The 25273-nt window shown below is 41.1% G+C and overlaps 1 protein-coding gene and 1 long non-coding RNA gene across 3 annotated transcripts in view; one reads left to right on the top strand and one right to left on the bottom strand.

Annotated features, from left to right (window-relative positions):
- Window positions 1-1183, top strand: part of ppp1r32 (protein phosphatase 1, regulatory subunit 32) — a 134525-nt gene extending 133342 nt beyond the window's left edge. Inside the window, exon 14 of the mRNA XM_048607390.1 lies at window positions 828-1183. The gene's annotated coding sequence lies outside the window, so the exon portion shown is untranslated. The remainder of the gene's footprint in view (window positions 1-827) is intronic.
- Window positions 1-23325, bottom strand: part of LOC125485282 — a 159589-nt gene extending 136264 nt beyond the window's left edge. Inside the window, exon 1 of one of the 2 annotated variants that reach the window (XR_007264005.1) lies at window positions 23246-23325. This is a non-coding gene — a long non-coding RNA (uncharacterized LOC125485282). The remainder of the gene's footprint in view (window positions 1-23245) is intronic. The other variant, XR_007264006.1, reaches the window with a different exon arrangement.
- Between the last annotated feature and the right edge of the window lie 1948 nt (window positions 23326-25273).

Raw genomic sequence — 25273 nt, 5'->3', positions numbered from 1 at the left:
GGTCTCGACCTGAAACGTCAGCTTTCCTGCTCCTCTGATGCTGCTTGGCCTGCTGTGTTCATCCAGCTGTACACCTTGTTATCTTAGATTCTCCAGCATCGGCAGTTCCTACTATCTCCATATCCAAAACACTGTTGCTCAAATCCTTATTTGTACTAAGTCCTGTTCATTCATCGTCTCTTTGTGCACTGACATACATTGGCTTTTGTTTAAACAAAGCTTTAACTTTGAAATTTTCATCTTTGTCTTCAAAATTTTTCATGGCCTCACCCCTCCACACCCCCACCTCCACCCCATTTCTGTTCTCACTCCTACTTCACATATCTGTGCCTTTAATTATGACACCTGGAGCATCCCAATTTTAGTCACTTCACAATGGGTGGCTGTGCCTTCAGCTGTCAATGTACTAAGTTCTGGAATTGCCTTCCTAAGCCTCTGTCTCCAGACCTTGTTATCTTTCATCAAAATATTTGTTAACTCTTTAATCATTTACGTTAATATTTCATGAGATAATTCGATGTTAAATTTTGCTACATAACACTCATGAATTGCCTTGGAATGTTTTAATTACATGAAACTGCAACGAACATGTATGTTGTTGTTGTTCAGATATGAAAGGGCAAGAGGTTAGAAGGGCTAAAAGGTTTGGAAGCAAGATTAGAAATATTTCTTTATTTGGTATGTGTTTATTATCTACTGTAGACTACAAGAAAGAAAGGTAAAGCCCAGAACATGAGACTCATTAAAGAAACAGCTAAAATACCAACATGGAAAAATGATGAGGTTAGCAACCTGGATCCAATAACAGCATTCTGTTGTTTTCACAGGTAGCAGTGGTTTACTTCAGTGACCGTTTCTTCAGTGGAAGCAGAAAGTAATTTCTCCTGAACTCAATCCCCCTTTAACAATGTGGTATTTATCAGTTTGTAGTTGTTCTTCACACAGACATCCCTTCAACATTTGGGGACAAGAGTATCCCAAGAAGACCATGTTGAGTGATGTTATTTCTCTATGCTTAGATAAGTATTTGTTGATCCTGTTGAATAATGGTTGTTAGGGAATGTAATTGATCATTTCTGATATGACTGAACTTGCATTCCAGTTTAAATGTGCCATCACTTCTATTTCATTAAAAATAAATCAGATGGGAAACAGTTGACTTTATACTAATCCGGCATTTGCACAGCACCAGTAAATATAGAAAAATAAATTTCATATAATTGCAAAATTACACTGCAGTGTTTCATACAATAGTGTTTTAGATGCAATTCAGGGCTCTACTCCTGCTTGTGGAGGCCTCCATTAAACGATAAGAAAATTGGACTTTCTTCAAAGTCACTTTTTATCTGGTTGCCAAGATTCTTGAGTGGTGGTTTTTAGGCAAAGACTTGTAACCTCTGAGTAATTATTCATTTTGTTATTACTCCACTTTTCAGTCCCTGTTGTAAAATGCACAGCTTTAAGACACATGTCTTTTCCCCAGTAGTCGTTTTTACCAGCCACAAAAAGTCAAATTCCAAGACATTATCTGCAGTGCGGAAATAACCTTCACTTTATTAAATAAAAAATAAAAACAGAAAATGCTGTAAAAACTCAGCAGGTCTGGCAGCATCTGTAGACAAAGAAACAGAGTTTACATTTCGAGTCTGAACTGTTTTTGTTTCCATGTTGTGTGTCACTATCAATGTGCTAAATAGGACAGATTTGGAAAGATCTAGCAACTCAAGGCTGGGCATTCATGAGATTCTGTGGGCCACCAACAACAGCATTGTATTCCAGCACAATCTGTAACCTCATGGCCCAGCATATCCCCCATTCAACCATTACCATCAAGCCAGGGATCAACCCTAGTTCATTGGAGAGTGCAGGAGGGCATGCCAGGAACAGTACCAGACATACCTAGAAATGAGGTGTCAACTGGTGAAAATACCAAACAGGACTACTCGCATGCTAAACAGCATAAGCAGCAAGTGATAGACAGAGCTAAGCGATCCCACAACCAATGGATCAGATCTAAGTTCTGCAGTCCTGCCAAATCCAGTCGTGAATGCTGGTGGACAATTAAAAAACTCACTAGAGGAGGCTCCACAAATATTCCCATCCTCAATGATGGAAGAGCCCAGCACATCAGTGCAAAAGATAGGCTGAAGCATTCACAGCATCAACAGCCAGAAGTGCTGAGTGGATGATCCATCTCGGCCTCCTCCAGTGGTCCCCAGCATTACAGACACCAGTCTTTAGCCAATTCGATTCACTCCACGTGATGTCAAGAAACTGTTGGAGACACTGGATACAGCAACTGCTGTGGACCCTAACAACATTCCGGCAATAGTACTGAAAACATGTGCTCCAGAAGTTGTCGCTTCCCTAGCCAAGCTGTTCCAGTACAGTTACAACATTAGCATCCATCTGACAATGTGAAAAATTGCCCAAGTATATTGTGTATTTAAAAAGCAGGACAAATCCAACCCAACTAATTACCACCCCATCAGTCTACTGTTGATCATCAGTAAAGTAATGGAAGGTGTCAACAACAGTGATACCAAGCAGCACCTCCTCAGCAATAAACTGCTCAGGGACGCCCAGTTTGGGTTCCATTAGGGCCACTCAGCTCCTGACCTCATTACAGCCTTGGTTCAAACATGGACAAAAGAGTTGAATTCCAAAGGTGAGCTGAGATTGACAGCACTTGACATCAAATCCACATTTAACCGTGTGTGGCATCAAGGACCCCTAGCAAAACTGGAATTAATGGGTATATCGAGGCAAACTCTCCACTGGTTGGAGTCATACCTGGCACATAGGAAGATGGTTATGGTTATTGGAGTTCAGTCATCTCAGCTACAGGACATCTCTGCAGGAGTTCCCCACAGTAGTGTCCCAGGCCCAACCATCTTTAGCTGCTGCATCAATGACCTTCCTTGCATCATAAGGTCAGAAGTGGGAATGTTCACCAATGATTGCCCAATGTTCTACACCATTCATGACTCCTCAGATACTGAAGCAGTCTATGTTCAAATATAACATGATCTGCACAATATCTGCACCACACAAATGCCAGGAAATGACCATCTCCAATAAGAGATGATCTAACCACCACCCATTGACACTCAATGGTGTAACCATCACTGAATCCACAACTATCAGCATCCTGGGGATTACCATTAACCAGAAACTCAAGTGGTCTCACCACATAAAGACAGTAGCTGCAAGAAAAGGTCAGAAGGTGGAATATTGTGGCAAATAACTCACCTCCTGTTTCCCCAGAGCCTGTCCAGCATCTACAAGGCACAAGTCAGAAGTGTGATGGAACACTCTCCACTTGACTGGATGGTTTCAGCTCCAACAATACTCAACAAGCTTGACACCATCCAGAATAAAGCAGCCCGCTTGATTGGCACCACATCCACAAATATCTACTCCCTCCACTATCAATGCTCAGTTGCAACAGTGTGTACTATCTTCAAGATGCACTGCAGAAATTCAGCAAAGGTCCTTAGATAGTGCTTTCAAACCCATGACCACTTCCATCTTAAAGAACAAATGCGGCAGATACATGGAAACACCATCACCTGCAAGTTCACTGTCAAACCAGCCACCATCCTGACTTGGAAATACATTGCCGTTCCTTCACTGTCTCCAGGTCAAAATCCTGGAATTCCCTTTCAAAGAACATTATGGGTACATGGATCACAGCGGTTCAAGGGGGTAGCTCACCACCACCTTCTCTAGAGCAACTAAGTTAGCCAGCCAAAGAAACAGGCGTCCATGAGTGAATAAAAACAAAAATCTCACTATTTAGTGATCTGGTGACTATACTATGTAATTGAACCCTTTTTGATCCTTGTCTTTAACCCGAGTGATTCTGTCCCAGAACTTTCTTGGATGTCCTCTTTCACCAGCACTGCAATGCACTCCTAAACCAAAACTACTGCCCTTCATCTTTTCCTTCCTTTAGTATTTTTTCTGAACATCTTATACCCAGGAATATTAAACACCCAATCATATCCTTCCTCAAACCAGGTCTCTGTTATCACAACAACAGTAGATTTTTACATGGCAATTTGCCCTTGTAATTCCCAAACTTATTTATTGTAGTCCATGCATTCAAAGTGCATGCACAGAAATCTTAATTTAGACTTTATTATTTTCTCCCTTATTCTGACTCCATCGATCAACTTTCTTTTCTCTGTACTGGTGCTATCCATCTCTCCAGGTGTTTTTGGCACCCTGGTATTCCTCTCTGATATTCTCTCTCAGTACTGACACTCCTGCCAAATTAGTTTGAAGTTCTCTCAACAGTTCTAGTGAAAGATCCCACAAGGAACTCAGTCCCAGCTCTGTTCTGGTATAACTTGTAGATGCACCATCTTCCCTAGAGCCAGTGTCAGTATCCCAGAAATCTAAAACCCTCCCTCCTGCTACATCTTCCCAGCCACGCATACACTTACCGTATCCTTCTGTTTCTATCCTTCTATTTTCATGAGCAACTTCAAACAGAAGAATGTCCAGCAGCTGTTCTGGGACAAATCCTGGCACTATGGAGGCAACTAATACTGTTGCCATCACTGAATAACCCACTATCAATATCCAGAACTGGAATCACCACATAAACAGAATGGCTACAAGAGCAGGGCAGAAGTTAGGAATACAGCGATGAGTAACTCGCCTTCTGACTCCCCAAAGTCTGTCCATCGTCTACAAGGCACAAGTTAGGAGTGCGATGGAATATTCCCCACTTGCTTGGATGAGTGCAGCTCCAACAACAATCAAGAAGCTTGACACCATTCAGGATAAAGCAGCCTGCTCAATAGGCATTACACCCACAAGCATCCACTCCATCCACCACTGGCGCTCAGTAGCAGCACTATGTATTATCTACAAGATGCACTACAGAAATTCACCAAAGATCCTCAGATAGCACCATCCACAAACATGTCCAACTAGAAGGACAAGGGCAGCAGGTACATGGGAACACCACTACCTTCAAGATCCCCTCACCATCCTGACTTGGAAATATATCGCCGTTCCTTCACTGTCGCTGGGTCAAAATCCTGGAATTCCCTCCATAATGGCATTGTGGGTTAAACCACAGCAGGTTGACTGCAGCAGTTCAAGAAGGCAGTTCATTACCACTTTCTCAGGGCAACTAGAGATGGGCAATGAATGCTAACCCAGCCAGCAACACCTACATCTATCCTTGGGTCACAGTCAGCCTGTGTTATTTCATGCCTTCACGGATCATCTGTACTGCACTGTTTTCAATGACTGACTTGGCAATGGATCCATGCATCTCTGTGCCATTATACCAACCCATTAACCAGCACCAATTAAGGATGAGATCTTCTGCATCCACACAGTGACCTGCGACATGTGGCTCTCCATAGGTTGCCACGTTCTGAATGAAGGAGTTGATGCACATATGTACTGGAGACGTGGCACCAGTCATGACACAATGGATTCCTCATCAGGCACACATGGAAGTGAAGTCTCTGGAACTGTAATAGATATTTCCACATTTCCCTCTGCTGGTGTATAAGTGTCTGCCTCACTGCTGATCCTCAACTCTCAGCAATTGCATGCAGTTGAATATTCCTAGTTCTGTCCTCATTCATCTCAGGGATACTGGTGTAGAATGTTTATGATTGTGTGTGTGTTGTTCAGCCTTGCTGGTTACAAATAAACTCACTTATTTATGGATTAAGGTCTTTACCTGAAGGATGATGAGTAATGCAATCGACACAGGTTTCAGATCTTGAATAATAAGAGTATGTTTCATTTCTACAGCAAATCTCATGGCGGCATAAGAATATTTAATATTGGTTATATGACTAATCACAAAGTAGATTACCATTCCTTGGGTTTCATTGAACTCGTTCCCTTGAGTCTCCTTACTCCCAGTTGTTAAACTTCCAAAACTACCCAAGGTTCAGGTGGGATACGTGAGGCAATTTTCCTCACAGCAATGAGTTGTGTATTTGGCAGGCTAAGCATGAAATGTTCACTCTGTTGACTTTGGCTGCTGGGCCATGTGTTCTTTGGGTGAAGCCCTCAAGACTATACCTCTTCCTTGGGGTCTGCAATTTCCTTCAGTCTTGGTTGTAGAGAGAGAGAGATGCTGCTGTACAGATCTTGTGGAGTTGTGTTTTTCCTTTCCTTTTCCCATGGTTCGACCTGCTTCCTTTCTCAAACTGCCCCAGTTATAATGTTTTCTGACTGATCTACTCAGACAGTGAAAAGAAACAAAAATTGCCTCGATTGGTCCCCTGGACAGAATGCTTTGTTTAAATGTGTAATGTTTTTCCCACCCTTCATTCAGTTAATATTACAGGACAGTGGGAATTCCTGATCTTAAATATTATACGATGTGTGACAGCCTTCCAACAAGTTCTGCTGACTCCTTGGTTATATCAAACTGGTAGATGCCATTGCCTCCCTTGCCAATTTGGAGCTGGTGGAAAGGTGATTAATGTATGTATTGGGGGGCACTGTTTAGTGTTTGTAAAGCTTTGAGCATGCCAGTATTGGGAGCGACAGCCTCTGTTTTAAACAAGGTTCCTTTTCCCAAAATTGGGGTATTTCCCTGGTGAAAACCTTGGATTAAAATGATAATCCTTCACTGGTTGCTGCCGCTACTGCCTGCATCAATTGCTCATTTTAGTACGTGCTATGCCCATCAGCTTTATCTACCTGTGCGAACTGAGCTTCAAGACCCAGCCACATATCAGTGCTGCCAAAGTGTTCACTTGACTGATGTGATGGTGCATCGTCTGATACCGCCTCCTCCTCTGAGGTCTCTGCTAGCTGTAATGCCATCTGCTGTGTTACCTTCACAACCCGTTTTACAGACTTTATAAAGTATTTTGTAAGCTTTAACTTTCCTGTTAGACAGATGTGGGCTCAGACTTAAGAGCATCAGCATGAGACAGACTTTAAGTCTCCTGTATGAAAGGGTCAGCATTCAGCAGATAGGGGATTTAAAATTACGGTTTAGTGCCATGGGTACCGTTGCTGATGCTTATTTATCTGTCCTAACCCCACTGGAATTTTAGGAAGGATGGGGAAGACATTTAGCCACCACCTGCTGCCTTTGGGTCAACTGAGGCCTCTAAACAGCAAGTTAATGTTAAATTAAGGGCCTACTCCAGTAGCAGGCTGGAGAGAGGTTGTATTAGTCCCCAGTGGGAGAGAGGGTCCTCCAATATACTCCCACAGGCCCATTAACAGCCCTTTCATGGTCTGTCTTGCTCCAGGTTTCCGCTTTTCAGCTCACACGTTGCTCATTGGTCCTGACCCCCGCCCTCACTATCTGGCTGCAGTAATGATCTGGACTGGTTGATGCTTCTGGACACTGTTAGTGTTTGTTTCACCAGTGCCTCTCACAGGGGGCAGGCTCAACACCAACTTCTTTTTGCTGGTAGAAAGTCCTGTCCAAAATCTCAATTCACTCGTCTATGTAGTCATGGGAAAATAGGTCACATTGTCTGCTCTCTTGGATGGACATAAAATATTCCATAATACAATGGAAAGAAGAGCAGCAGAGGTGATTTGGCTAATATTTCTGCTTCCACCAAAAAAAAGATTAACAAGTCTTTCAGCTCCTTGCTGCTTGGGAATATTGCTGTGTTAAAATTGGCCATTGTATTTGCCAACAAAGCAGCAATGAATTTACTTCAAAATAATTAATTGGCTGTCATGCACTTATGGGCTTGAAAGCTGCTTATAATTTTTTTTTGTTTTGTTTCTCATTGATGATTATTTCAGAAAACCTTTCATGTTCGTTTCTCTTGGTTGGTTTTGGCTGGCTTCTGAGAAGAACAAATATTGTGTCATATAAAAAGACTTTCTTTAAAGTATTATGCCATAAAAGAAGTTGTTTCAACTTTTCAGAGCTGCAAATGATTTGGAAAGAGGATTAAATGTGGAAGAGATGCATGGAAAGGGTTTGCCATAACTTCAAAATGATTATTTTCTGCCCAAACATGCTGTGTTGAATCTTGTTATTCATCACAGAGAGAAAACATTCATTTCAAATTGTGAGCACAAAGCCAGAGAGGACAGCTCCCAATATCAGATTTATTGGGAGCTGTATCTTCCCTCCAATGTAAGGTAATTATAGAGATCTTTCTTAAGTTAATGTATGTCACTGCCTCCTTCCAATGTTTTGTTCATTTAATACCTTATGCACTGAATGTATAACTGCTAAGCATTTATTTTAGATGATGAACACCTGATTAGGTTTCAACAGCGATAATGTCACTGGTGGAGTAATCCAGAAGCCTGGGCTAATGTTCTGGGGATGTGGGTTGAAATCCAGTCACGGTAGCTGGTGGAATTTGAATTCAGTGAATAAGTCTGGAATGTAATTCTAGTGACCAGACTCCTATTATCACTCATTCTCTTTAAGGAAGGAAAACTGTAGATCTTAGCTGGTTAACTATTAAATGCCCTCTGAATTGCTGGTTAAGTCATTCAGTACAAGGGTAATGAAGTTTTGGCAACAAATGCTGGCCTTACCAGCAAAGCTCACATCCCATTGAAAGGATGGAAATAAAAGCAGAGGCATGGCGAAGAGAAACAATATATTGAACACAGGTAAACAAACATGTTCAATTAAGACATTCCTACCATTATAGTTTAGATCTAAATCAGAGAAATGATACAACCTGAAAAGGAAAGGGGTTCAGTACAGCACTGTTTCTTTGGTGCAAAATAAGGATTATATGACAATATCACTTGGAACTTCCAAATATTGAGTATGTGACAGCATGAAGTGAAAACACATGCTAAATTTTAACTCCAGCGGGATTTCATTGAGAAACCGTGCCGATGAGATAATTTCCTGCCTGCCTGTTGCAAATAAGACCCAGAGCTCATTTAAAACTCACCAGGTGACTTCCCAATCTCAGCCGACAACATTCAGTGGTTAAGTGGTTCATGGCATGGAGCTGCTCATGATATATGAGATGTCAGTTTTGGTTGTTGGTATGTCTAGGTTATACAATATCCTCCCTTACAGGGAGTCTGGATTAAGGACAATACCTTTCTGGCACCCAGAGGACCAACATGTTCCTTCAGATCTGACAAAGGAAAGAAATAAAGCTATGCTTTTCAATCTCCTGTGGACCTGAGCACCCCAGTAGAGTCCCAGATTAGATCAGTGGGACAGGTATAGAAATATCTCTACACATGTCTGAATGATAATTGTAGTTAGGTCCTGACAATATTATTTTATCAGAAGCTGAAAGTGCAGATTTGTATCACAGATTGTGAGATCCAGGGAGGTAATTAGCCTGGGCATTTTTATGGCCCACCTACCCAATATCTGTCAGTTGGGTAAGTTCAAAATTTCTTGCAAATGCAAGCTCACCCATGATAGTGAAGACTGGAATGGTGGAGACAAGACATTGTACAGAAAGAGAAATGTGTCCTTAGAGGAAGCATTGGCATAGATTGGGAAAGGTTGTGTGTCTCATTTGGATTGCTGAAGGGGTGGAGTCTGAAAAGTGACAGACAAACTGTATCAAAATTAGTCAGAGTCACACGACTTTCTTGATCTATGTGTCTTTGCAACAGAATTCCACAGTCAATACTACTCTAACTTTATGCTCAAAAAACAAATAATGAGATAACTATTCAATCCTTCATATACCCATCCTTTGTGTTTGCAAGTGCTGTGACTCAAGCTCAGGAATTGCATTTCACTCAAATATAGGGTGGGTTCATTACCTTTACTTGTTAAACTGAGCAGGGTTTCTGCTAATTAAAGAGAGAATGTCAACACTGTATATGGGATCAAGCTGTGGATGAAAAATGACTCTTGAGTTTCCATTTCCATTGAATAATGCATAACCTAGGATCACTTCTCATTTTCAGAATGGGTTCTATTATTCATCAACATTTGCTGTAAACAATGACAAATTTGAACATTTACTGCAGTTTTGACTAATCAATTTTTATTGAACTAACACAAAATGGCACAAATCCATTCCAAACATCTCTCTCCATGGACAAGATTCTTAAATATTCAAAATAAAGCTGACTTATTAATTCAGGAAAATCAGACTAACACCCCAGCTGCTGACAAAAACTATGTTCCTTTTTCAAAATGTCCTAATGCATTTTACAGGAACATTGTAAAACAAAGTATGACACCACATCACCCAAGGAGATATTGGTCAGATGCTCAAAAGTTTGGTTCTAAACTTTAAAATGTGTCCCAGATGAGGAAACCGAGGTAGCGAGACACAGGGAATAAAGAATGGACTTCCTTAGCTTGGGTCCTAGCCGACTGAAGGCACAGCCAGCTTTAGTGGAGCAATTATGATTGCAAATGCCCAAAAAGGCAGAATTAGATGACAGCCGTTATCTTGGAGATCTACAGAATCTGAAGAGATACAGAGATTTTGTTTCTTTTTTTATTCATTCATTCATAGGATGTTGGCATTGCTGGCTAGGTCAGCATTTATTGCCCATTCCTAATTAACAGTTCAAAGTCAACCATATTACTGTGGATCGGGAGTCATGTGTGAGCCAGCAGTTTCCTTTCTTAAAGCACATTAGTGAGCCAGAAATTCAACCATGGTTTCATAGTCATCATTGGAATCTTAATTCCGGACTTTTTTAAAATTCAGATTCCACCATCTGCCATGGCAGGATTCAAACTCAAGTCCCCAGAACACTTCCAGGGTCTCTGGATTCATAGATCTCATGATAATACCATTTGGCCATCATCCAGTGAGGTTAGCGCAGATCAATCCAAAGAGAGAAACTCTTTATAAGAACAGCTAACATGGGTGTCAGAAGACAAAGTTGGGGGATCAACAATTTATTGGGAATGGGATAGAGGGAACAGGAAGTGGATTTCATGGACAAGATGAGATCAGTAAGTGAGTCAGAATGAGAGGGTTAGGAGAGAAACAGCAGAAAAAGGAGTCCAGAGCTAGGGCAAGAAGGTCTGTTAAAGGAGGATTGGTGAGTTGGGCTCGTGAAAGGGAGAGTTGTGATAGATGTAGCTGATTGGATAATCTTGATCTTAGTGACTATGCAGTCCATGAATTCCCTTGGGAATTTTTTGAAAGTGTAAGGGTAGTTGAGACAAACTGCAGTCAGGAAAAGAAGCCACGGGTTATATTTGCATTTCAGGGGAAGCCTTGGAATACTGAGCAGTTTTAGCAGCCAAGAGTAAGATTTAGTAGTATTTTATGTGGTCCAGACAGGTCTGGTGGATGGTTAAAGCAGTTAGTGTACTATATACTTTCAATTCTGCATCATTTGGGTTTGGATGAATGAGATGAGATCCATGCTTGAGATGCATTCAGGGATAGAGAAAGTATTGATTTAATCATGGACCAGCACATCAAATGTGGTGGTTAGGGTGCAGTTGAGTACGACAATAGTTAAAGATAAAACTGTTGTGACAAATAGAGAGCTAGGGTGATAATGGGATTTTGAAATTGGGGAATAGCTTTTGTTCTGGGGATGGATGTAGAAAGATGTTGGTTTAGGATATAGAAGAGGGCTACCAACAGCTGACTTAATTACTCTCCGGAAAACATGACATGGGGCCGTCATGATAACAGTCACTAGAAAGTAAGGAAAGGAGAAAGACACTTCTTTGTTTCAGCAAAATATAGAAAATGTATAGCACAGAGTAAATTTCCTGTTCTTCCTTTTACAGTATAGGTCTGACCTGATCTACAGAATCCTCAGCCACAGTTAATTATGTCAACAATATAATAATTAATAGTTGTCCTATAAATTCTTGGATCACACAATATGATAGAATATTGTTATTTCACTTCTGGGCCTAACCTTCAATGGAATAAGCCTCATCTATCTATTGACTGTAAGAGTCCAATATGAAATGAAATTGTTTCCTTTGGACTCAGAGGTAAATATAAAACTGTGCACAGCTTGTAACTCATTATGCTCTGGTAGTTCAAGCTCTTCCCTTGAGCCTGAGGACTCCTGAGGCTGCTCATATGGCTCTGTATAACAGTAGAATTAATCAACCCTGCAAGTCCTCTGCACCTCTCAAAAATCCAGTTCTTATTCATGTGCCTTTTATATGAAAGTCAATTGCAAGACTCTTAAGTATCTGGTTATAACCCCACTAAAAGAGAAGAATGAAAAAGTGATTCCTATTTCTGTGCCTTTCGCCAAACCTGTGGCTCTTTAAGACCTCTGTGCCTCCCTAATTCAGACCTTGTGAGCAGTCCCACTTTCAGTTGCTGCACCATTGATGATCATGCATTCAACTTCTTTTTTCCTGAAATCTGGAATTCTCTCTTTATATCTTTTCAAGCTATATTCTCTTTACCCTCTTTTAAGATGTTCCTTAAAACCTATCTCTTTTACACCTGTCTTTAAAACAACTCATGGATTATTAGTCAGTTTGTTTGATAATGCTCCTATGAAGCATTGTTACCAACAATCATAGTTATAGAGGCCTACAGCACAGAAAAAGGCCCTTTGGCCCATTAAGTCAATGCCAGTCAAAAACAATTCTAATTCTATTTTCCATCTCTTGGTCCATAGCCTGACATGCCTTTTTTAAATTCATTCATGGGATGTGGACTTCACTCACTCTACAAGCATTTATTGCCCATCCCTTATAACAGTCAACCACATTGCTGCGGGCATTGCAAATGTACAGCTCCATACTTCTTAAATATTATGAAGATTTCAGCCCTTACAGATAGTGAGTTCCAGATTCCAATGACCCTGTGGGTGAAAACATGCTTCCTCACCTCCCATCTATACCTTCTGAATACAAAAACCACTGGAAATCACAATGGGTCAGGTAGCATCCGTGAAGAGAGAGCAAGCTAATGTTTTAAGTCTAGATGACTCTTCATCAGAGTTGCTTTTTTTTTCAGTACAGATTCCAGCATCTGCAGTAATTTGCACTTACCATCTAAACCTCCTGCCCCTTACCTTAAATTTAATATCCCCAGTCATTGATCCCGCCACAAAGGAGAAACATTTTTTCCCATCTACCTTGTCTATACCTTTTATAATTTCATATGTCTTAATCATGTCCCCTTCAGACTTCTCTGCTCCAAGGAAAATAATCCCAGTCTATTGCATCTCTCCTTACAATAAAAACTCTACATTCCAGGCAACATCCTGGTAAATCTCCTCTGCAACCTCTCCAGTGCTATCACATCCCTCCCTTGATGGAGATCTCAGAACTGCACACAATGCTCTAGGTGTGACCTAAGTAATTTTTTTTTGCAACTCCAGGATCGGTTCCCTGCTCTTAAATGCTATGCTTTGGCTAATGAAGGCAAGTATTCCAAATGTCTTCTTAACCACTTTATCCACCTGTTCCACTATCTTGAGGGAATGGTAGACAAGCACACCAAGGTCCCTGTGATCCTATCGTTCATCATGCCTTGTCTGGCCCAGCTGCATCACCTCACACTTATCCAGACTGAATTCCATTTGCCACCCATCAGTCTGTCTGACCAGCCCAGCTTTATTCTCCTGTAATACAAAACTATCCTCCTCACTATTTAGTAACCCACCAATTTTTGTATCATTCACAAACTTACTGATCAATCCTCAGACATTCAAGTCTTTGTTGTGCCAGTTTTAAATTACAGGATTATTTTATGATAAAGTTGTAGAGTCATAGAGATGTACAGCATGGAAACAGACCTTTCGGTCCAACTCATCCATGCTGACCAGATATCCTAAATTAATCCAGTCCCATTTGCCAGCATTTGGCCCATGTCCTTCTAAATCCTTCCTATTCATATACCCATCCAGATGCCTTTTATATGTAGTAACTGTACCAGCCTCCATCACGTCCTCTGGCAGCTCATTCCATACATGCACCACCCTCTGCATGAAAAAGTTGCTCCTTAGGCCCCATTTAAATCTTTCCCCTCTCACCTTAAACCTATGCCCTCTAGTTTTGGGTGCCCCTCCTCCTGGGGAAAAAGACCTTGTCTATTCGTTCTATCCATGCCCCTCATGATTTTATAAACCTCTATAAGGTCACCCCTCAGCCTCCGACACTCCAGGGAAAATAGCCCCAGCCTATTCAGCCTCTTCCTATAGCTCAAACCCTCCAAACCCTGGCAACATCCTTAAAAATCTTTTCTGAACCCTTTCAAGTTTCACAACATCCTTCCTGTTGCAGGGAGACCAGAACTGCATGCAGTATTTGAACTGACCTGACCTATGTCCTGTACAGCCACAACATGACCTCCCAACTCCTATATTCAATGCACTGACCAATAAAGGAAAGCATACCAAACATTTTCTTCACCATCCTGTCCACCTGCATCTCTATTTTAAAGGAACTATGAACCTGCACTCCAAGGCCTCTTTGTTTGGCAACACTCCCCAGGACTTTTCCATTAAGTGTGTAAGAAATATATCATATGACTGAAGTGAGATTATTCTCTTCCACCTTGTACCTGCATGCAATGTGCCTGCAAATAGAAGGTTAACAAATACGAGTCATGCAAAAAACAAATGCTAATACGAAGTTACATCCATTAGTTGTATCAAAGCTTGATCAGATATACTGAGTGTGTATGTTAAATTTATGTACAGCAGCATATGTGTGTGTGAATGGTTGGCAGCACAGCATGTGGACGCTGGGGTAAACAAGCAACTGAATTTTAAATGTGCTGCTCTTGTTTGCAATCCTAACCTGCTTTCCACTTAAATCTGATTAGGTGGAAGGATAGAGTTTCCAACTTCTGCAAAGTCCACAAATTGAGAAGGACAAGTATAGGGATAGAGAAGTAAGTAGATGCTGGCCTTTAATTCTCACGTTTATTTCAGTGATGATGAAAGCCTCATTGATAACCTCAATAATGTCTTCCTCCACAGATCCAAGAGAAAAAACTCAACTTCTGTTTTAATAGCAAGACTCCTTTTTAAATGGTCCTTTTGGAGGACAGAACTTGAATACTGCTGAAAATATAACTATGTTGCAGATGTATTTTTATCATTCACTTATAAGATTGATCAGGACAAATACAAGAGTGCCAGATTTCAAATTATCACAATAATTTATACTGCAGGAAGAAACAGTGATGATAGTTTGTGATGTTGACTCTGATTGATCAAAGCATTACCGTGGAGAATATCACAGTGCCTCCCCAGCTCCTGGGTAATTCAAGAAAGGTGCAAATCTGGAACATGTTCCTTTGTTTGCAGAAAATGCATGCATGTGTATAAATGTCTGTCAGTTTTGGCACACACAAAAGAAACATGTTATAAGCTTGAGTGATTACCTTAATTTGAGTGTAGCTGTAATGAAATTAGGATTGTTCTGCAACTATGTTCAGTAATAGAGTCAAATATCACACTACGCCAGGTTATAATCCAACATGTTTCTTTGAAAACTTTAGCTTTCGGAGCATTGTTCATTATCAGGTGTAGTGAGAGAGACATCAAGACCCAGAATTTATAAGTAAAAGATCAAAAGATCATACAACTGTCGCAAATGTATTTAATAAACCTAAAATGGCTGGCTGATTCCATCCTGTTAAAACTTTAATCTATTAAAAAGGAGATGTAGGTTTCGATTGATAGAAATGCAAATCCTAGAACTTCGTTCAAGTCACTGCCCCGAGAAAACTAAAGGTTTTATCACGTATACAGGTGGTGACATCTCGGGTCAGACAATGAATTATTTTAACCTGGAGCCAGACTGGTTTTATTTCCAAAGCAGGAATTTATAAAATGCCCCGTTGACATATTAAAAAAAGCCAGCCCCTATAGACAAGCCCTACGCATACACAGAATCTGTTTGGAACAGGAGGAATGAGACAGACACCTGAAGGTATTGAAGGACACCCTCATAGGAACAGGATACGATGCTCAACTCATCGATCACCGGTTCCATTGTGTCACAGTGAAGAACCACAATGACCTCCTCAGAAGGCAGATACGGGATACGTCCGACAGGGTGCCCTTTATCGTCCAATACTTCCCCTCACAACAATTGCCAGACAGGGATGTTCCCTCCCAGTTGGGGAACACTTCAGCATTCAAGGACATGCAGCCTCAGATCTTCGGATAAACGTCCTCCAAGGCGGACTGCAGGATACACAACATAGAGTCACCGAGCAAAGGCTGATAGCCAAGTGTGGTACCCATGAAGATGGCCTCAACCGGGATCTTGGGTTCATGTCACACTACAGGTGACCCCACCACACTAAACTCTCTCTGTCGCACACACACACTCTCGTGCATGCACGCACATGCACCATCTCTCTCCAGCACGTGCATGTGCCCTCTCCCTCTCCAGCGTGCGCTCACCCACTCTCTCTCTCTCTCTCTCTCTCTCTCCAGTACGTGCGCACACCGTCTATCTCTCTCCCAGGCTGTCTCCCCATCTCACTCTCTCTCCCTCTCTCTCTCCCATTCTCTCTCCCTCTCCCACTCTCTCACTCTCTCTCCCACTGTCTCTCCCTTTCCCTCTCTCTCTTCTCTCTCACTCCTCTCTCCCTCCCCCTCTCTCTCTCTACCCCTCTCTCTCTCACCCTGTCTCTCTCCCATGCCCTCTCCCTCTCTCTGTCTCTCTCTCTCTCTCCGCAGTGTGTGCGTGCACATGTACCCCCCTCTCGCTCTCCAGCACGCACATGTGCTGTCTCTCTCTCCAGTGCGCATGCATGCCGTCTTTCTTGGTCTCTCCAGTGCACCCTCTCGCTCCAGCATGCCCTCTCCCGCTCCCTCACCCTTGTGCGTGCGTGCCCCCATCTCCCTTGTGCATAGATGCATGCGCCCTCTCCCATGCAAGAGAAAGAGAGTGTGCACACGAGAGAGAGAGTGTGAATGCATGTGCGAGTGCGAGAGAGAGAGAGAGAGGATGTGCTTGAGAGAGACTGAACTTGGCTATCAGCCTCTGCTCTGTGTTGTTGTGTATCCCGAAGTCCGTCTTGGAGGACGTTTACCCGAAGATCCGAGACTAAATGTCCTTGACCCACTGGGAGGAAACATCCCTGTCTGGCAACTGTTGTGAGGTATCCTTTCATCGTAGTAGTGTCTGCATGGTTTCACCAATGTACCATACCTCAGGGCATCCTTGCTGCAGCATATGAGATAGACAACATTGGTCAATTCACATGGGTATCTGCGGTGCATGTGGTGGGTGGTGTTCCCACGTGTGGTGGTAGTGTCCATGTCAATGATCTGACATGTCTTGCAGAGGTTACCATGACAGGTTTGCACAATGTTCTGGTTGATATTGTCCTGAAGGCTGGGTAGTTTGCTGTGGACAATGGTCTGTTTAAGGTTTGACGGTTATTTGAAGGTGAGAAATGGAAGTGTAGGGATGATCTTGGCGAGTGCTCATCGTCATTGAATATGTGTTGAAGGCTGCGAAGGACATGGTAGTTTCTCAGCTCCAGGGAAGTACTGGATAGTGAAGGGCACCCTATCAGACGTAACCCATGTCTGGCTTCTGAGGAGGTCATTACAGTTTCTTGCTGTGGCACATCGGAACTGGTGATCGATGAGTTGAGCTTCGTATCCTGTTCCTATGAGGGCGTCCTTCAATACCTTCAGGTGTCTGTTGCATTCCTCCTCATCTGAGCAGATCTTGTATATGCATAGGGCTTGTCCGTAGGGGATAGCTTTTTTAAATATATCAATAGGGCATTTTATAAATTCCTGCTTCAGAAGTAAAACCAGTCTGATTCCAGATTAAAACACAGACAGATTCTAAATAACGTCTCACCCCTATAATGCATTGTCTGACCTGAGATGTCACCTCTTGTATATAGTGAGAAACCTTTAGTTATCTCGGGGCAGTGACTTAAGAGAAATTCTGAGATTTGCATTTTAATTAATCAAAACCTGCATTTCCTTTCTGACTGATTAAAGATTTACCAGGAGGAAGTCAGCCTGCCATTTTATGTTTATTTAATACATTCGCATCAGTTGTATGATCTTTTGATCTTTTACTTATAAATTCTGTGTCTTGATGCCTCTCTTCCTACATCTGAGGAAGGAGCAATGCTCAGAAAGCTTGTGATTTCAAATAAACCTGTTGGACTATAACCTGGTGTTGTGTGATTTTTGACCTTGTCCAATCCAGTTCAAACACCAGCACCTCCACATCACGATCTTAGAGTCACATCTAAAAGTAGATCTTTTGTTTTGTTAGTGTGAGCTGGTTGAGTATGGTCAATAATCTGCCTCTTACGAACAACTGAAGGAATATGCTGTAAGATTCAACCAGCCAATCGTTGGGATGTACAACCTATGCACCTCTCACCACACCCAAACTGAAATTCTTACACAACGTTACTCAATTGTCTGGAAGGCAGACATCTATTTGGACCATTGGGAGCATTTTTTATAAATCATCTGTGGGGTGTGGGCATCACTGGCAGGGCCAGCATTTATTGCCCACCCTTAGATGCCCTGGAGAAAGTGATGGTTACCACTGCAGTACGTTTACTGTAAAGGTTTTAGGGATGAGGCTGGGCAGGGTCTAAAATTGGAATGGAAGAAGTCAGACTGGAATCACAACCATTGCATCTGACTGCACTTTTACCAATACAGAAAGCAACATTTTACTGTCTGTGTGACAGTAGAGTAACTAAGGTACTTAACTAAGTCACTTGTCTGGAGTTTAAGTTCATTTTGAACTTTACCGATAGAACTTGGGAATGACAGGAATTCATAGGGGAAATCATTGATCAAAGGAGATGGTTGACAAGAGAAAGCTCCAGGATAGATCTCTGCAGCAGCCATGGAGTATAATAGCATGTTGTGCCATGAAGGATGCATCCAGGTGCATATTGCACATTAGAAAAGCTGAAACACACACACACAGCTGTCTCCAACAATAGTTTGCTCTGTTGTCATTCCGGCAGCTTGTTTCAATGAGCCCCAGACATAGAAGTCAGCTATTGCATCTCAACCACAATACACTGTTGATGTAGGAAGCAAGAGAACCTGGCACAGACTCCAGGCATTTCATTCCGCTCTGACCTTGCCATTACTGCATTTACAGGTCTCCATGCATTTTCAGATCCATTGAGTGATATGCTTGATCAGACTCACCATGAGGGTCCTGTATGGAGGAAGCCATTTATGCCCACACATGCATCAGCAGTAGATCCTCACTTAGGATCTCCTGCATCATCCACACTTGGCTACATGTAGGCTCTGGCAGTTCTACCCAAAAGTCCCCTTTCCTCTCGCTGCAGCAATTGGCATCCCGCCTCCAGCTCCAGAAGCTTGTCATCAGCCTTGGGGTCAGAATGAGCCTGGCCTCCCATAGTCCTCTGACTATCAATATCTTCGGCTGTCAACATTTCTTTTAGCTGTTTGGCTGGATCATGATGTACTCATGCTGCCAAATTTAACCACCGATATGAGAATATCTGTCCAAGTGAAAGGTGTAATGAATGATTATGTCCTCCTCAGAGGTACCATCTGGTTCCCCAGTGTCTTCAGCTGTCTTTGTTTGCTTTTCACCTCCACAATGTAAGTTAATTAGCTGGTTGCTTTAAAATCACACATGACCAGCATTCTGTGCTACAGTGGAAGTAGCAACTGCTTTGGGTCCCAATGTCAGGACATGCACCGTAGGCACAAGAATCATCAACAGCTTTGATCTAACCAAAGTTATTCTGGTTGAGGTTGAAGGGAACTTGCAGTCAGTTTGTTTTTCCAATATCTGCTGCAGCCAAAGTTACCCTTTGTGTCTTTCTAAAAATCTTCTTAGAACTTCATTGGTGCCACTTTCTTTTGGAAAGCTTTCAAAATAAATTCCTCATGGTAATTCTGCACTGATGTATGTTCTAAGGACTAATTGAAGACATCTGTGACAGTGTTCCTCAGAAGATCAATGAATTCTTGCCAATCACCAACCCTCTGATAACCTCTAGAGGAATCAGTGCAATGCATGTCCTCCCTTCCACTTCTTGGGCAGAAATAATTGTAACTCAGTCAACAATACAGCCAATCATAAAGTGCTGGAATGCTATTGTTGCTTGTCTCATGGGCATAGAAATCATTGTGTTACCTTGTGTGTACCAAATAATCTGCAGAATCTTAATTCCAATTCATTCAATTCAGTGTTGTTATATCCAGACAGAAATTCTGCTCCTTGTAACGATTGAGTAATGTGTCCAGAAGAAATTCCTCTGATGGTTGTTTTAATTTTCTTTAAAATAAACCACCACCAAATTAGCTAACTAAAAAAAATCAATTAACAAGCACTGCTTGATGACCAATTTAATATTTTTTGATTAAACCGCTAATAAATCACTGGTATTACTAAATAAACAATTAACAAGCTAATGGTTTATTTAATTATATTTTCTAATCGACCAGTTCAGCTATGTCATTATGTAACCAGGTCTCTGGCTCAGAGATACAGATGCTACCATTACACGACAACAGCCCTAACAGCTGGTTTCTTTTTTTTCCCAATTTCCACAAGTGCTTTGACGCAAAATTGGACATTTTATTTTCCCACCATCAAATTACTTGTGGCATTTCTTTTACCTATTAACCCCCCATTAGTAAATCACCCATGTTTACAATTGTTCAATTTAGGTGCAGAGCCCAATAAAGGCATTTAGACAAATTAATTTTTTTTATCATTAATGTGTTTAGAGATGTTATCAGACACCTCTGGAGCAAGTGGAATTTGGATTCAAGTCTCCTAGCACAGAGACAGAGACACAACCAATGCCCCACAAGACTTTCACAGCTGATATAATTTGTTTTGGAGCCTGTCATGGTGGAATCTAATTTTAAAATAGTTTTTTTTTTTTTTTCATATCTCGAAGTGCACTTACACACAACTGAATATTGCTTTCCCCATCACCAAATTATGTTTTCACCTAATGGTCACCACCAGTAAATCACTCATGTTTTCCAACTGATTAATTCCCGTGCAGACTCCACTATGGGCAGAGCAATAAAAAGAGAGGTAGGGAGAGGGTGAAATCAAAACAGAGTTGAAAACAATCAACTGATTTAATTTCTTTCATTGAATTCAGATTTCATCACGTGCCATGTTGGGATTCAAACACATATCCCAGAGCATTATGTTTGGGTATTGGAGTACTAGTCTAATGATATTACCACTGTGCCACTGCCTCCCCACTTGGCTGATTTAATAAGATTGCCGACCCATTCACTGCACCTGCGCTTGTTAATTCATTCAAAAAAGAGAAGCCCACAAATGAACTGGTAGCCCAGAGGGGGCAGAAAGGATTCTCTTGTCACTCTGCTGTTGCCAAATGACCTCCTTATTAATTCCTTAGAAGCACTGAACAGATGAAATCTTCAAAAGTCATATTGTGACCAAAGAAATTCAGAAACTGGATTGATGCTGCAATCCTCAAAACACCAGATAAACCCAAAATGACCAATTACAGCCTTGCAGCCTTCAAAATCAAAGAAATGAGTTTTCTTTTTCATTGCTGTTGAAGAGCATTGAGCCGGTAATTGATCCTTGGCATTGAAACTGAATAAGGATAATACACAAGACAAGTGGCTCTCGACTTCAGGACATGGCATTGGGATGGATACACATTGCTGGTCTCTAACTTTCATAACCTGCTGCTCAGGCAAAACTTCTGTATCAGGTCCAACTCACTGCAGCCATAGAACTCCTACATTGTGGAAACAGACCATTTGGCCCAATGGAGCCACACTAAGCAAGCCTCTAAAGAGCATCCCACTCAGACCCATCATCCTACCTTATCCTTGCATTTCCCATGGCTAACCCACCCAGCCTGAACATCCCTGGACACTTTAACATGGCCAATCCACCTGCACATCTTTAGACTGTGGGAGGAATCTGGAGCAAACCCCACAGGCACAGGGAGAATGTGAAAACTCCACACAGTCACCTGAGGGTGGAATCGAACCTGGATGCCTGGTGCTGTGAGGCAGTAGTGCTAATCACTAAGCCACTGTGCCACCTCTAAGCATTTATTGACCTGCATTAGCTCTTGGTTTCCCCCAGTGCCTCTGATTTAAAATTGCAAACACTCCAGGTGTTTGCACTGCCCATCATGAGAAGTTCTTTCAGCTTTCTAACTTCATCCTTAAGTCTGTTTCTACTTCTTCTTTTGGACAATGTGCCTTCAACTGCTTTATCCCACATCACCTAGCTTGTTTTATCCCTTTAATTCCTTTTCATAATTCAAGGCATTCTTAAAACCTCCCTCTTGGATCAGCTTTTGGCTCTGCCATCATTTTAAGGCTTGACATATTTTTTTTCCCAAACTTGTATGAAGTACCTTGAGGCTTTCTTTTAACATTTAATCCATAAAAATGCAACTTTTATCTGTCCTTTTTCAGAAGTTATTAATGACTAGTTCACTGTAACTAAGAACACAGTGTATTCTGTTGTACAAGTCCTGGCAGCAACTTGCTATGCATCCTGTAGACAACACACAGTGCATGCACAGTATACAAATTGTGAAGGAATGAGACATTTAAAGTGATAGAGGGGCTGATGATCAGCAGGCTGCTTCATATAACTAACCTGTTTTTTTCTTTCCAATGGTTTTACCTCAATAAATGGGCTCAGTGAAACCAACGTTACATCAGTCTCAAAATCATTAGCATTGATCTCTGCCTATTTAATTCAGCATATAATTTCACAGTACAGGAATTGAAAGAGACTGAATATCTGAAACATTATGGGCGAACCCATTCAAATAAGATCATCATGACATTTACAACATTATAAATTTACACTGCTGGCATTCACATCAGCACAGCAATGATTTATCAATAACACTTGTATAAAATGGCTTCTCAGGCTATTCATGTAAAAGCAAAGGAACCATATCAGAAGTTTAACTGGTTTTGGCTCTATTTCTGCATTGTTTCTTGTTATTTTGGATTAAGTCCACATATTGGCTAAGGTGCTTTAGAACAGTTGTTCACACATCGCCATTTTTCAAATGTTATTATAAATGTAAAGCAGTGGTTTTCTGCTTGGGAATCACTCTTTAGCTAATACCAGACAAAAGGTGATCGCCTACATGTTACTGTTTATCAAAGGAACTGAAGCATCAACATGGAAAGGTGAAGTCATTAGTCAAAGTAAGGGATCATCAAAGGAAACAATAGGTCTCTAAAGAGGTTGGTGACCAAAATGCGTTGCTTATTCCTGGGAATCAATTACTAAAAGGTCATACAGAAACTGCTTAAATTGAAAATATCCCCATTGCCTTACCAACCCTGTTCACACCTTATCCATGACGTTTACAACAATGACCCTTCTTACCTTGACTTTAATACCTTAGGCATTTCAAAAATCTACCATCTATGTCAACTGGCAAACAGGCTTCCTACTTTGCAAGAGCACTCTGACTCTTTAAATGCAACTAAATTATTAATAACCAAAAAATGTTGTGCGTGTGTGTGAGAGTGTGCTTGGTGCTTCCACCATGTTTCCCTGGTAACAATGTGTGTGACGCATGTACTCCTGAACTTAATTTATTTGTGGGAAGTGGGTGACACTATTTATTGCCATTCTTAGGTTTTCTAATGACATTATAAGCCAAAAGGAAAAAAAAGACGTTTGTTGATATAGTGCCTTCCACAATCACAAGATGTTCCAAAGCACATTATAGTCAGTGAAGTATTTTTCAAGTGTAGTCACTACTGCAATGTAGGAAATTCAACAGCCAATCCATACATAGCGAGCTTCCACAAACAGAAATGTGTAACAATCAGAAATCTGTTTGTTAGTGATGATGATTGAGAGGTAAGTGTGAGCCAGAAAGCAAGGATAATTCCCCTCTTCTTCTTTGAAATAATAACAAGAAATCAGTTATATTCACCTAAAGGAACAGATGGGATCTTGGTTTAAAATTGCATCTCCAAAGATTGTTCTTCAGCAGCTTTGCTGGCAAACTTTTAGCAGGAATTACACAGATTATACATGTTTTGGTGATCTATTTTGGAGAAAGCACATAATAACAAGAGTCGATGAAAAGACAGTACAAGAAAGATGAACATGCAGAAGGCCCAGTTCTGATCAACCTGAAGAGCAAACATTGTTTCTCACTTGACAGATGCTGCCTGACCTGCAGAATATTTCCAGCATTTTCTGTTTTATCTCAGGAAACCTCAGTTGTATAAATGATTGCTGAGAATAATTACACCGATGACCAATATCTGAAATGTTCCAGAGAAATTTCATCAATTTATCCTGAGCTCAGAAAAAAGCAGAATTATACGGAAGATTTGACAAGAACAAGACTGCAAGCACTAACTAAGGCTCAACCTTTAGTGACTCCCCATAAATTCCCAATTTTTTGCCAAGGTTTGATTTATTATTATGGTATATGCCAATCACTTTTAGACATAGAACATGATTAATCAGTTTGATAATTTTTTAATAACTTTGAAGACCAATTAAGTGCAAATATCATCCTTAAAAATTCTCATCTTGTATTCCTGTTTGTGGTGCTCAAGGGAATGTGGCAAGTAGAGCAGACTGTGAGTCAATGCTTGCCAGCTACTTTGTTAAATTATGCTCAGCACTTACATTCAGCAATAAACTAGATAAAAGTATGCACAAATATAAGATTTGTGCCTTTAGGGCCCCCCTTTTGGGCAGTTAATTTATTGAATGCTCAAGTTTTCAAGTGACACTACAACTTGTCTTCTGCCCTGTTGGTCATTCCAAGCAATATTCCCCTATAATTATCTTACCATGGCACAATTACCCCCAGTGCTCCCATTCATTCATGGCTCTTACAGCAAATGACACTGTCACTTGCTTATGGTCAGCCTGTGACCCCCATGTTCCACAACTTTCTGTTGTTTCCCAGTAGTGGGAGGGCTTGATATTAAAATCATTCAGGTCTCCATCTGGTACAAGAAGTTAGTAAATTAATTGAACAGCACTGTTTCCTGCCAGAAACCTGGTGGCAAATAAAGTTGGCGAAGCAAGTAGCTTTTTTGGTAATTTTAATCTTCTTTATTTCTATATTCTAAATATTTTACATTACATTAGGCTAATTAGAACTTTAAACACCAATGATTCAATAAAAATCTACAATGAACAAAATGTAATTTTAATAGTTAGAATGTAATTTGCTGTGGTAGCTTAGTAGTGCAATACTAGTAGAGACTTCTTTGGATCATACATTTACAACCAAGTCCATTTCCTGCTTTAAAGACCAAAAATTTTGTTTTTTTTCTAAATGAACATAACAGATCAAAAGCTTGAGGGACTTTCAAACCAGCTGGCACATGTTTCAAGCAGAGTGAATGCATCATTGTTCATGTATTTCACTGCATT

The sequence above is a fragment of the Rhincodon typus genome, chromosome 17 (assembly GCF_021869965.1).
Source record: "Rhincodon typus isolate 14 chromosome 17, sRhiTyp1.1, whole genome shotgun sequence".
In the NCBI taxonomy this organism is placed as follows: Eukaryota; Metazoa; Chordata; class Chondrichthyes; order Orectolobiformes; family Rhincodontidae; genus Rhincodon; species Rhincodon typus.
The sequence above is the reverse complement of the archived record's forward strand: the minus strand, read 5'-3'. Positions and strand labels throughout refer to the sequence as shown.